This window comes from Anopheles bellator, chromosome 2, assembly GCF_943735745.2.
Source record: "Anopheles bellator chromosome 2, idAnoBellAS_SP24_06.2, whole genome shotgun sequence".
Lineage (NCBI taxonomy): Eukaryota > Metazoa > Arthropoda > Insecta > Diptera > Culicidae > Anopheles > Anopheles bellator.
In genome coordinates, this window is record NC_071286.1 from 27527405 (window position 1) to 27540263 (window position 12859).

General features: G+C 47.1%; 2 non-coding genes across 2 annotated transcripts; both read right to left on the reverse strand.

The window, feature by feature from the left end:
* Positions 1 to 756: 756 nt before the first annotated feature.
* On the reverse strand, positions 757 to 828 carry Trnap-ugg (transfer RNA proline (anticodon UGG)). The gene has a single exon. It is a non-coding gene; the product is annotated as a tRNA-Pro (tRNA).
* Positions 829 to 1135: 307 nt separating this feature from the next.
* Positions 1136 to 1208, reverse strand: Trnaa-agc (transfer RNA alanine (anticodon AGC)). The gene has a single exon. It is a non-coding gene; the product is annotated as a tRNA-Ala (tRNA).
* Between the last annotated feature and the right edge of the window lie 11651 nt (positions 1209 to 12859).

Sequence of the window (12859 nt, forward strand, 5' to 3'; positions counted from 1 at the left end):
TTTTTCTTGTATCGTTGTTTGTTTTAAATCGTGAGTACATTTATATTCAATTTTATTTATGAGATAATTTCGGACACCATTTTCATTTCAGATATTTTTTTTCTTTGTCTCAAACGTTCTAGCCAACAAAAAATAAAAAAAAAATCAGTGGAATTCTTTAAATTAATTTTTTCCTTCATGCTACGTGATTGTACATTATAGGAAAATGTATTTTTGTTAATTAGAACTTTATCAGGCATAAATGCTTGATTACATAAGAGTACAGGGATATTCCACATTGGGATTACTGCCATTCAATAAGTCTAAGATATCAGAATGAATAAAATAATAATGTTTCGATTTTAATCTATTTAAATAATATGTTATGCTACGTGGCATTGAGTCATTTTATCCTATGTATAACTAATAACTAAAAACATCTTACAACTAGTTAACTTTAAAAACTTCATATAATTAGCTCAGAATAATGTCTTTGTTTAACTATTTTTGATAGAATGTTTTGCATTGATGAAACGAGTGTATGAAATGTGATTCTGTCAGCCATTTAGAGTATGCTTCATAAAACCCGTCAGCATAGTGCAAAAGAAACATATTCCGGCTTAATGAGGGCCTCTAGGGAACGTTAAACCAAGTGCTACTTCAATTAGATGTTTCTTATATAATACGTTGTTCATTGTTGATTTGTTACAATTTAAGAAAAAGTTACACTTTTATGAAGAAGTGCATTCTTAAAGGTTTACGAGAAAAAGACTCCTCGGGCTCAACCGGGATTTGAACCCGGGACCTCTCGCACCCAAAGCGAGAATCATACCCCTAGACCATTGAGCCGCCATGCTCTTGGCGATTTACAGTACGGTTAAGAGCTGTGAGCAAAACGGTGAAATGAGATCAATGCAAACGATAAACCGCGAAGCAAAATGGAGAACTTATTTACATACTAAGCCTTTATTTTTATCTGAATACAACGTCCGTTGGATTTAGCAACGAATGAATTTATAGAGGGTGAAGCATCGTGCCAAAATAACGAAGCAGAGAAATATTATTCTACACGGCGAACTCGCTTGCTAAATTTAGCAAATCGTTTTCATTTTTACTGCGTCACGAAGTCTATTTGGTGCAAAAACAATAAGATTCATGGAGATGCCGGGTATCGATCCCGGTACCTCTCACATGCTAAGCGAGCGCTCTACCATCTGAGCTACACCCCCTGGTTGCTGAGCCAGCTCTCGGGCGCTATCCAGACCTGCCAGCCATACGCAAATTACATAGACAACTATTCATTTATTTTAAACACACGCAATTTCAGGTAACCCTGTAATTGGAGAGCCGTTGATAGAGCGCAAGTTAACCGGTGAGTTAACCTTCGACTAACGACTCCTCACGACACAAAGAAAAGCCGTTGGTAGCGGCTGCGGTTTCCAGAGAACGACGAAATTATTTAATCAGCCCATCACTCAATTAAAATCATCTCGCGTTGGGGCGATAGCGTTCATGATAAGGTGCTTTAAGCGACAGCTGATAAACATAACTGTAGTTTTAGTTTTTGCTCTGAGTAATTGGTCCGAAACGTTGTAACAAAGAGCATAGCAGCTGGTGGGGTTATTATTATTTTTTGTTATTTCAAATTGTTTTCGTTCACTCTTTCGGGTATGTGAATATCTCTCATTTTAATACTTTTGATCTAACGGTTTATGCTCTGTATTCATATTATGCAAGACAACCCTTCCTCACCTGCGCAATAAAAGGTTAATACGATAAAAAACAATCTATTACGCCCCGGCAGTCCGGGTCATCGACGGGATGGCTAAGAAGTGCCGGTAGTCGGTAAACCAGGGTGAGGCAGATAGATTGTGTTGATATGGAACACAGTGAGACGTGAGATGAATCGGCCGAAAAAGATGTGAATCGGTTAAAGTTAAAATACCTCAAGCGCCACGTCCATCCGCATGCTCAATGGTAGATCTTGGCGGCCCCGGGAACGTCCCGCGCGTACGCAGCGAAAATGGTGGCACACAACAAAAGTAAAGCTGAGCGAGCTAACTGTACTTAACGCCGCGCTGTAATAACTTTTTATGCTGTTCTGCTGCGGTCTTGGCCGCTTTTTGACGGTGGTACCTTTTTTGCTGTTTGCTCTGATCAATGGGCAGCATCCTCTTCATTCGTGACCCACCGCGGACCGGATAGCCCCGGCCTGGGAACAGCTGCATGGGCGTTGGAGACTGAAGAATCCGTTCGAGCGAGCCAGAGCGACAGAAAAAGAGAGAAAGAGATAATACAAGAAGAAAGAGACCAGAATTGAGTGAGCGCAAGCGAAACAAAAAATTTCAGTCAGCCAAAAAGAGACAGAGTTGTGTAATAAAATTGGTTCCGCAGCCCTAAAACTGATGGACTCGTTTCTGGTGGCTTATGTTTTTCGCTCTGGGGTGATAATTGTTGTGTTATCAACAATGTCTGCTTCTGGGATTTCGGTTTCAACAATAATATCATTAGATTTCAAGAAGTAGATTACGAAGGGTTATCGTAACTCAAGCCGGAAGGAAGGCGACAAGGCGTTCGAGCAAGACGTGCCAACATATTAAAAGACATCAGAAAACCGATCATGCTAGGTTATTTGTCACACGCCGTCTCGCTTCGGACCAACCGGATTCCTGATTCGGCTACTGCCCAACGCGACTGCTGCTAATGAAGCATCTTCTCCGAAAGAAGCCCGAAAGATGTTTACGCATTCCAAAAAAGGCGCGTCATGTTACACATCGCCACTGCTAAGTGGAACGGAATACAGACACACCCTTCGCCTCATCGCTACCGGACAGCGGCCGAACCGAATACCAGGCTCTCACCTGCTACGGAAGAGTTAACATTCACTGTTAATCTTTTTTTTCTTTTTTTTGGAACGTTCCGGCGCTGCTGGGAACCGTTTGTTTATTCCATCGCTGTAACGAAATCGGTGTAACTCATCCGTAGCCAGTGATCAAGCGGTGATGATCAAGATGCAGGGCAAAAGAGAATGTTTGTTGAATGTTGCAACAAGATCAACTAAAAACAATCGTTCAAAGATAGATAAACAATTGTTTTGGTCCCCAAAAAGGGTGTACTGATTTATTTAGTAAAAGGTGACAGATTTATTTGACAACTAAAACATTTTCTTGGCAGCAATGCGACTGATGTGATACAGTTTTGAATACACGAGCTATGGAGCCGACACTGGAAACGACCAAAAAGTTACAAACACAATGGCCTGGCCTGGCTGGCTACCGGGAGGACAAAGATTGACTTCAGGTTTTGCTACCGACCGAACCGATGCCGGTAGGAAACTTTACACAATTTTCGTGGCCCAAAATGGCGAGTGTTTTCCCTTGGAACGGGGCTGTCGGGATGCAAGCAAGGAGTAGTTTCCACATGCGAACTGCGAAAAGTTTAGGATGGGAGCACCAAGCCGTACCAGGTACCGGGGCCCAGGCACAGGTATATTTGAGCAACATTAAATATGCAGCCAACACATAGCCATGGCTACGGCGTCGAGATGAAGAACGCGGCATCAACAAAGCACTTCAGCCAAATGTGGCTTCCTCGTCCTCGTCGTCGTCCGGCTCAATGTGACGCCGGCGCGTCCTTCATCCCTACGGTCTTGCCAGCTTCTTCACGGGTTCGGGTCGGTGCAACACGGTCCTCTGCCGAACCCTTGCCGTTTTCCCGGCTGCTGTGTGCTCGTCGTCGGCAGGGGAAAATCCTCCGGCCGAGCGTCAATTTGCGGAAATGAGTTTGATTTTGTTAACATCCGAAAATCCTCTCCGGTTGTGCTCTGTGCACATCACACAGTGGGTCTCGCGCGTCGTCATGGCCCGACAGTGTGCCTTCGCCAGTGTTTGCACTGCGCGTTCGGTATAAACCGGGAAATATAATCCTACAAGTTTTGTGTAATCAAACTGACAGTGAGAGTAAGAGAGAGAGAGGGAGAGAGAGAGAATATTTGAATGGCTCGAGAACACAGGATGGCCACATATGTCGCCGGAGAGCCAGCTCACCGGGCGTGAGAGGAACATGTCGGGAAAATCATTTTCCAACCATTGCAATGGTTGGCCTGTGGGGACTTTTCTCGCTCGCTCGCGTTGGATCTGAACCCAATGCGGTCCGAGATTAGAGGCAAAGTTTACGCAACAAGAATCGCAACATGGCTGGCTGGCGTGGGTTGAGCATTTTTATTGGCCAGTTTGTTGCCGCCGTCAGAATGTGAGGATAAACTACTCACACCCGCCACTGACGCGGGACTTTGGGTAACGATTCGTCGTAATCGGCTTGTTGAACACGGCCCGTTGTCGATAGCGGAAGTGGCCGATTCCCGATAGGAGCTAACGCTGATATCTATCGACGCGTTAGCGTGATGGCGTAGGGAGTAAACTTGTATCTCGAATCGGTGGCCGGGCAGGGAAGAAACGGAAGCCCATCAATCCGTGGAGACGCCTGGTGGGCGATGGCAAGAGATTCAACCGGCGGCCAGCGACACGCTTTTCTTGGTGGAATCAATGCTTATAACTAATGCTACCATCTACATTCTTGCCAGTGCAGCTGCTGGAATCAGTAATTAATCCAATTATCCTTACATTTTAATCAATTGCCCCCGGGTTGGACTAGCGCACTTCTTTCAATTTTTTATTTGTCTTTAGAAGCGACTCGTTCTTCGAAGTAACAATTTTATGTAACAAATAATAGAGAGTCTCAAGAAAATAAAAAGTTTTTGAATGCCAAACTTATGTTATAGTTGCATAAGTCTTAGGCACCGTTTATGTCGAGTTTTCAATAGCCCCAGCCATTCTTGGAGCGCAAAACGAGACGTTAACCGATCGCGGCATTCTCTTTGAAATGCGTCGTAATATTAACGTACTTGACAATAAATGTAAAAATATATAAAACTGAGTTGCTCAGTAGCTGGACTTAAGTAACATTTCCAAAGATTTGAACTTGACAGTGGACTTCCCAAAAAGCGGACCGGAACTTCCGGGATACATCCGGACAGAGTAAATATTTGCTCAATTAAAAACGATATGAAGAGGGTGCCCCACTCTAGCTGGCCATTACAGGATTGGCACGCTTTATGGCCACCCCTTCCCGAAACGATATCATTTTGGGGCTGCAAGTTCTGCGTTTCCAAAATCATCATCCGCGTTCGCCAACCCTTATCGCCGTCATCACCATCATCATAAACGCCTAAAACACCAGCTATATTTGCGCGTTAGCTCGTAAAGATGACACACTTCCGGGCACTAGAGCCACCAGATGTGCGGAAGTTGATCATATTCATCCCGGGCGAGCGAACGAGCGAGCGCGGGGCGTCTATTAATCGGCCACGGTGGCGTCGACGGTAGCGGGTTTTCAATTAATCACAAGTAATTTAGCCACACAGCATAAAATCCCCATCACATCGGTGGCCTCCCCGAAGCCCAACATAATAACCGCCGGCCTAGCCGAATGCCAATAAAGCAGCACGGCGAAGTGGTTCAATTCCGGTGCCTTTGTGTCGGGGCGGCATTTCGCGCCAGCGGAACCTTTGTCAACTCCGGACCCGGACAGGGGGCCACGGGTGCGCGCGCTGGAGTGAAAAGCGACAGAAAAACGGCGAATTTTCCTTCCCTAATCACATCAATAAACAACCGGAAAGTGATACACAGAGAACAGGGGGAACCGGGAGGGCTGGCGGTCCTTCGGGACACACTTCCCACCGCTGGCCAGCGCTGGCCGGAAAAATCCAGGAAGGTCGATACGGATGACTTTCGGATCCTTCTTCCAGCGAAACTCCTTAACCCGGCCCCGTGTGGTCTTACTCGGTCCCGTTTGGACGGTGAACGGAGGGCGCTGTGGTTCGAAAGGGGTTCGGAATCTGTTCGGAAGCCGGTCGGCACCCAATCCCCCGTGCCATGTCCTTGTGGCGATTTTTCAGTCGCCCACGAGGACGATTCGCTGCTCCACCGTTATTTACTCTTCCTATTTTGCTATTTTCTCAATCTATCCATCTGTGTGCCCGCGCTCTCTCTCTCTCTCTCGCGTGCGCAGAGTTTCTCTCTTTCGCCCGACGGCGACAACGGTAACGGTCCACCGCAAGGAGGTGTCCTCGTTCCCCCTGGAGTGCCGGTGCTACGGAGACAGCACCCGCTTTTATGTTTGTTGCGGATCGAATGGGTTGGTTTTCCTCGCTTTTCCTTTTCCCAAGACACGGGAGAAAATGGATCCTTGAAGGCGACGACGACACCACCGCCACCGGTAGTTAGACCGCCGGCACCGGCGGCTCGGACGCTTGGGCTCGGGGCTCGTTGGTGGAAAATTGATTCTCAAGCCGCATCCCGGGAAAACACGGAGCGCGCGCGCTGGGCATTAGCAATGAAGTGAATTTTTCCGAACCTTTCGAATTTGTTTGGAACCAGCGCTGTGACAACCTTTGGGCCGCCGTTCGAGGAAACGTGCACCGAAGACCGAACTGCTTGGGCCGTAAGTAGGCAGAAGTATTCGTCGCTTTTCCACGCGGAAAAGCTCGTCTCGTACCGTGTTTCTGGTTTGAGCACTGAAAACTTTTCCCACCGTCGGCAGCAGTGTCGGGTGGACGGAAATCGGAAAAACCTCGGATGCCGACCGTTACGTTGCTTAACTGCTTGCTTTTGCTTAAAATAAATCCCCAAAACACTCGAGAGAGAGAGAGAGAGTTGAATTGGGGGTGCCACGGTGTTTGAATGGCCATCGGCCACTGGAAATTGCGAAGCGGGAAATTTCGGATGAAAAACTCGATTGATCGAAGTGGACTCCCCCTTCAAGCCATTCTGCTTCCCTTAATTAACATTTAAAAGAGCGTCGTGAATCCAGAAAGCCCACAGTGTTCTTCGCCGCTTCCAAGTAAGTTATGGTCAAACTAGTGCCATAATTACAATATCTCACCAGAAATTGGGGAGAACCGTCGGGGAGAGATTGGGGCCGATCGAAGGAATCTCTCGAGGGATGCGCCAGACGGAGGGAAACTGCCGCGGAGCACAAGGTGCTGTGCTCGGTGCGTGAACCGACAACGACGACGCGGGACGGATCGGTGTTGGTGAACGTGTGTTTTGGGCACGTCGTGGCCCACAGAAAGCCATCGAACCGAAGACGTTCGGCAGCAGGAGCCACATCACGCAGCAGCCCTTCGAAGAACGAGAGCCCCTGGACCGTTACTCGGTGTGGCCGGAATCATAAATCTTCATTACATTTCCGCCCTGCCTGCCCCAGTAACGGGACGGTGGACGGCAACGGCGGCTGCTATTTTCTGCGTGCCCTGCCCTGCGTAGGATTCGATTTTCCTTCCTTCCTGCGGGCGATTTTGCGGCGTCATATGTCTTACTTTTGCCTCCTTTTCTTCCGGAGGGACTTCAATCGCGGGCGAGTGGGCTCCTGAAGCTCCCAATTTCCCAAGGATTTATTCCCCGTTCTGCCCCTCCCTCTCTCTCTCTCGCTCTCTCGCTCTCTCTCTCTCTCGGCCTGTCCGGGGAAAACCTGGTTACCCACTTTTCTCGAACGTCGAACACCACGCGTCGGTGACGATGACAGCAGCGGAATCGCCAATCGCCAATTTTGTCAGCGATTGAGGTAAAGTGGCCATCGGTCATTGGTGGCAGATTATGGGTCTCGGCCTCGGCTCGGCGGAAGTGACGATTACGGTCGGCCCGCAGCCCGAAGTTTGTTTCGTTTAACCTTCTTCCTTTTTGGTGCGCTCGATGGGTGGGATGGTTTATTTGATTTTCGCCTTCGGCTGGATCGGTGATAAAATCGGTTCCGTTTTCTTTTTGTGTCGGGTCATGCGAAAACCTCTACGTCACGGTTTCGGTAGGTTTGCAGGTTGTTACAACGGTTTGGAAAATGCAATATTTGTTTTCTGTTTTTATTTTACACAAATGGACTGGGCGGTATTTATTAAATTTGTATATGTAACTTAATCTAACTTAATTAAATTGTGTTTGTAAGATACATGTGGCATTTCTACCACTACTGGATAGGCCAGGTTCGGCTATAAAATGTTGATGATGTACAAGAAGGACTTGAAAAATTTCTGAGTTTTCGCAGTGATGCATCTATCTTTTTTATCAGTTCTAAAAGTGATTGGAAAAATAATACCTTTTCTCTTCAAAATATTTGTTCATAACCTCTACTATCACCATTAAATAACTCGGTGGTCGTCTAGCACCATTTGATGAAATTTGGAGATGTTTTCGCCGCTAGTTGCAACATTTGGACGTCCCGAACTCTGACGACCATGTTTAAATTCCGTTGCCTAAAATTTTACAATGGCGTATTGCCCTTCAAAAACAAATATTTAATGACATCTCCACACTCGATTTTGGCCATTCTAACAAAAACACTCCTACTCAAACAGTATTGTTGTTTTGTTTTTTGTAGCAGATTGACTAGTTTGTGAATGGTTTCATTACCAATAGGTGAAGTGGAAATATTCCTGAGGGTGGAGTTCTCGCTTGACACCCTCCATGTCACCCTCTAAAGCCTGACCCTGTTTAGCTAAATTGTCTCCCTTATCGTTGCCTTTGCTTATATTGCATTACTGCGCGAGAGCAGCCCATACCAACTAAATTCAGAACGCCTTGTCGAACGGGGAGCTGCCATATTTGTTGTGCTGCCCGACGCGGGTTAGCGTTGATTTTGTTCCTAAATTGTGGAATGTTCAAAAACAGTCTTCGAAGCGGTAAGCGCATTGTTAGAAACTGTTTAACTAAAAAAGAACCATCCAAACACCGACACATAAAAGGGCAACCGACAAGAGACTGGATAAAACCGAAGGGCGCCCAACAGAAAAACACGAACGAAGCTTGTGGTTGACTTCACAACGCTATGACTCCGGAGTATTTGTGGAGAGCACGTTTTGCTTTTTCCGTTCTTATCTGGTCCCATTTTTTCCCGCTAGTGATGGTGTCCGGATTTCAGTGGCCAGCACCCGCGTACGGCGCAGGATGACGCAGACGAGCGCTAATAAGAGAATTTCATCAGCACCATTAGCTGTCATTTAGCGGGCACTGCTTGTGGCTCGGGCAACAGTTAGTCCTCGGTTGCCCTCGTTAATACGCAAAAGAGAGCGAGTGAGCGAGACACGGAAAGAAAGCTATGGGACCGACACAAAACTATTTTATTCAAACGACTGCAAAGAAGCTGTTGGTCAAAGTGCTCGGACTGTATGTCAGTGCCGAATATAATTTTCTAGTATCTAAGCTTGGCAGCATGGCCTGAAACTCCTGGGCGCGGTGCCGGGAAGAGAACTAATCACTAAGCGCAAGTTATGTCCCGGTGTCGCACTATTTTGCCTCGCAGGACTAGTTACGGTGAGATGGAAAAACTTTTTTCAATATTGTTTTCAAAGGCACCACCACACCACGGGCGCCGGTCCACACCTTTCCACTGCACCACCACACCACACGTGACAGGGAGGACAAAGTTTAATGCCGATCGTTAAAGTTCGACCTGACCGCGAGAGTGTCGATCGATAGGACGGGCGTCGAAACGGTGAGAATCCAACGGTCCTTTCGGTGAATGCAAATGAGAAAAGGGGACACACCCGCAAGGGGGGCAAGAAATGGGACAGGAGACCCCGGCGCACCCGTTGCAAACTCCGTTCTGTGCCGGAACACGTATGTGTGTGGTGGGTTCGGCACAAATGGTAAAATTTCCATTTCATTCGCCGCGCACAGCGCAATATTACATATTCATCCTCCTCCTTTCAGGTCCGGGACAGCTTATCCAGGGCGCTCGCTTATCCCCGGAACGGACGGAGCGTCGGTCCTTTTGGAGTGGCACAAAAAACGGAAGGAGTCGATGAAAGTTGAGTGACGAGATCCAAACATCGCGCGCTGGCTGGCTGGCTGGCGACGAGAAGTTGACGATTATAATCATGCGCCTAAGCTTTTCGCATATGAGCGGATTTTATTCACCTGTCTGCCGTCTCGCCGAGTACATGCGGAGCAGAAGTGCAATGAATATATTATTCTCTCCGCCGGCACTCGTCACGCGCGATCCTGAGGAAATGTTACCGCAAAAAATATGCATCGAAAGGGCGGAAAAATCACTGCCACACAGCACCGTTCACCGTTTGATCAAACTTCGCACGGCAATCGTCCGGGGCCAGGACCGGGGGGTGGTGTGGCTGCTAGCGGAAAGCTACCCCGACTTTGACCCCCCCCCGACGGATGTGATGTTGAGCCGTACACTTTTCTACTCTTTCGTTGCCTCCTTTTGACAACCCGAAGCGATCGGACCTCGGTGTGGGCCCACCACACACCAGGAAGCTAGCAAATGACAGTGACGTAGCGGAAACAGCTTGGGGCCCGGCACCGACAATCCCGTCGTTCGGTGACCACTTTTGAGCCCCGCTGTCAATATGTTGCTGGCCGGCCGAAGCTGAGCATGATTTATTATTCGCGCAATCCGTGTCCGTGTTTTTGGGCAAAGCCTGGGCCTCGGGTTCGAGTATATCAATATCGTTTAATCCTGCAGCAAGGCGGTCACGCCATCATGTTCGGAGCCACGTGTGCCTGTGGGATTCGTTGATGAATTGTCTAAAAACGAAATGTTCGAAATGATTTCCACACGACGAGCTAATGACGATCAATAAAGATTTTGGGCAAAGCATTTAAACAAATTAGGCGAACATCGAAATGTTGATTTGTCTTCGACGACCAGGCGCCTCCATCGGAATTACCATATTCGTTGAGGTATGCTCATTTTTGAATTGGTTTGAGTTTTTCGCATATTTAAGGTAATAATTATAAACAACATATTATATTATATTATATACGTCGAAAGATGCTTATAAACATGACGGAAAACGCTTAACTTACTTAACGGTAACGAGTATTGAAGAATGAAATATGGGAAAAGCTCAATCAAATAACTCAGTCAGTCAGTCATTCAGTTCATGTTTCTTACATATGAGAAAAGTCTCGCAAATGGCCACCCAATACTGTTCGACGAATAATTATTATATATTCAACTTGCTATAATTATTCTATTAATTGTTTGATTAACTTTCCGATGACATCTTTTTAGAATGTTTGTAAAATAATGTGAAGCACACATTGCCTTTGCTGGGTACCTTTCGAAAACGAACCATTCTGGCACAATGCACTGTAACCATGACAACACAGTCAACACACGTTTATTGCATCAAAATGAAAAAACTCTCATTTAATCGAAGTACCATGTGCCTTCGCCAGCTATCGCCAGCATTATGCTATCTATCTGGGAATTTGTGGAGGTCAAGTCAAAAGAATTGTTCTTCTTGCGAAGCCAAGCGAACCTTATTCCATTTTGTCACATTATCGTAACAATTGAAGCGCTGCTCAGCAAAGGAGAGAACCGACGACGTAAAAAGTTTATGTTCAGAAAGATCTGAGTCTGGTGAGTTCATAATTTAATCGTTTCCCTGACCGGTTTTCCAATCTTTGATGGAGCGTTACAATGCAACAAAATCACTGTGAGTTGCCCTCTGTTGTGGTCGTTTTTTATTCAAAACATCCTTTAAATGAGTAACTTATTTTTGGTAGCGTTGGGTGTCAATCCTTTAACAAGGTAAGGATGGCTCTTAGCAGAGCAAACCCCTCGGCTCCCACCAAACGCAAAATGAATCAACTTTCCATCAGCAGCCACAATCCGATAGAGAAGTGACTTCGTTTTGTGCGTGACGAACAGCAGTTTTGGGAGTTCAGTGTCCTCGAACCGTAGGTCTTCCATTTCCGTACACTAAAATTTTCATTTAAAAAGTCAAATTACCACGGTTTTGAAGCGTATATTCAGCATAAACTTGGATTCTGCAGCAGTTTTCTTCAAACGGTAGCAGAAAACCAATGCCATGTCGTACTCGTAAGTCGAAGCGGTCTAACCGCCTGAAATGTAAGTTGCAGACTAAAACTTGTTTCGTTTTAAGTTGGACCCCTTTGCCAGCTCCCAAACCAAGGCAATGTTGCCGATAAAGCATTATGATGAGCGCTAAATTGCCAGCTAGAGCCATCGGTTAGCAAATTATGGCTTCATAGCACTAGCCCGTGTAGCAAGAAGTATTTGACCGCTCTCTCGATACCTCTAACATCTTTCCAAGCAAAATAAAACATTAAGATCAATAAAAGACGGAGCATTAAAATAAACAAACGTAAGCATCCCCAATCAACCGGCTGGTGGGAGGAACGCGCCTCGCACTTACGACGATGTTGAGCGCAGCGCTTCAAAAGAGATATGGCCAACATTATCTACTGCGATCGGAAGTCGTCGTTCAAGCATCTCGCCCAAGATGGACGCCCTCTCATTTGTTTAATCTTTAGCGTGCACGCATAGACCCGCGGGCCCCAGCACCCTCATAAACACCGGCGCTTCCGGGCGGGCGGCAGCACTGGAAATACAAATATGAAGCATCAACAACGTCAACGGCAACAACGACGGCGGCACAACATCAGCCGCCAGAGGCCGCCACCCCGCCACGGAACACAGCTGATGATTTATGACGTGAGATCGCTCGCTACACTTTTCGGTCCCGGCGACACCACGGGTCGGTCCATGTGAGCGCACACAGCGTGTTTCCCGGCCCCGTGTGCTTTTCCGCTCTTGGCCAACGGTTCATAAATTTTCCCGCCGGCTGCTGCTGCTGGGGCTACGCTTGTTCAGCCTGCCCCAGACCCGCCGGTCGGGCCGCCCGGTTTGATCCAGTCGAATGAACGAGTCACCGGTTGACACTTGATTAATTACGGGCAGTCTTATCGTGTCGATTAGACTGCCGTAGGTTGGCTGGCTGGCTGGCTGGCTGGCTGGACTGGTTGGTGGTTCCGGCCCTGGCAGCCGATTAGCGGAGCGCACC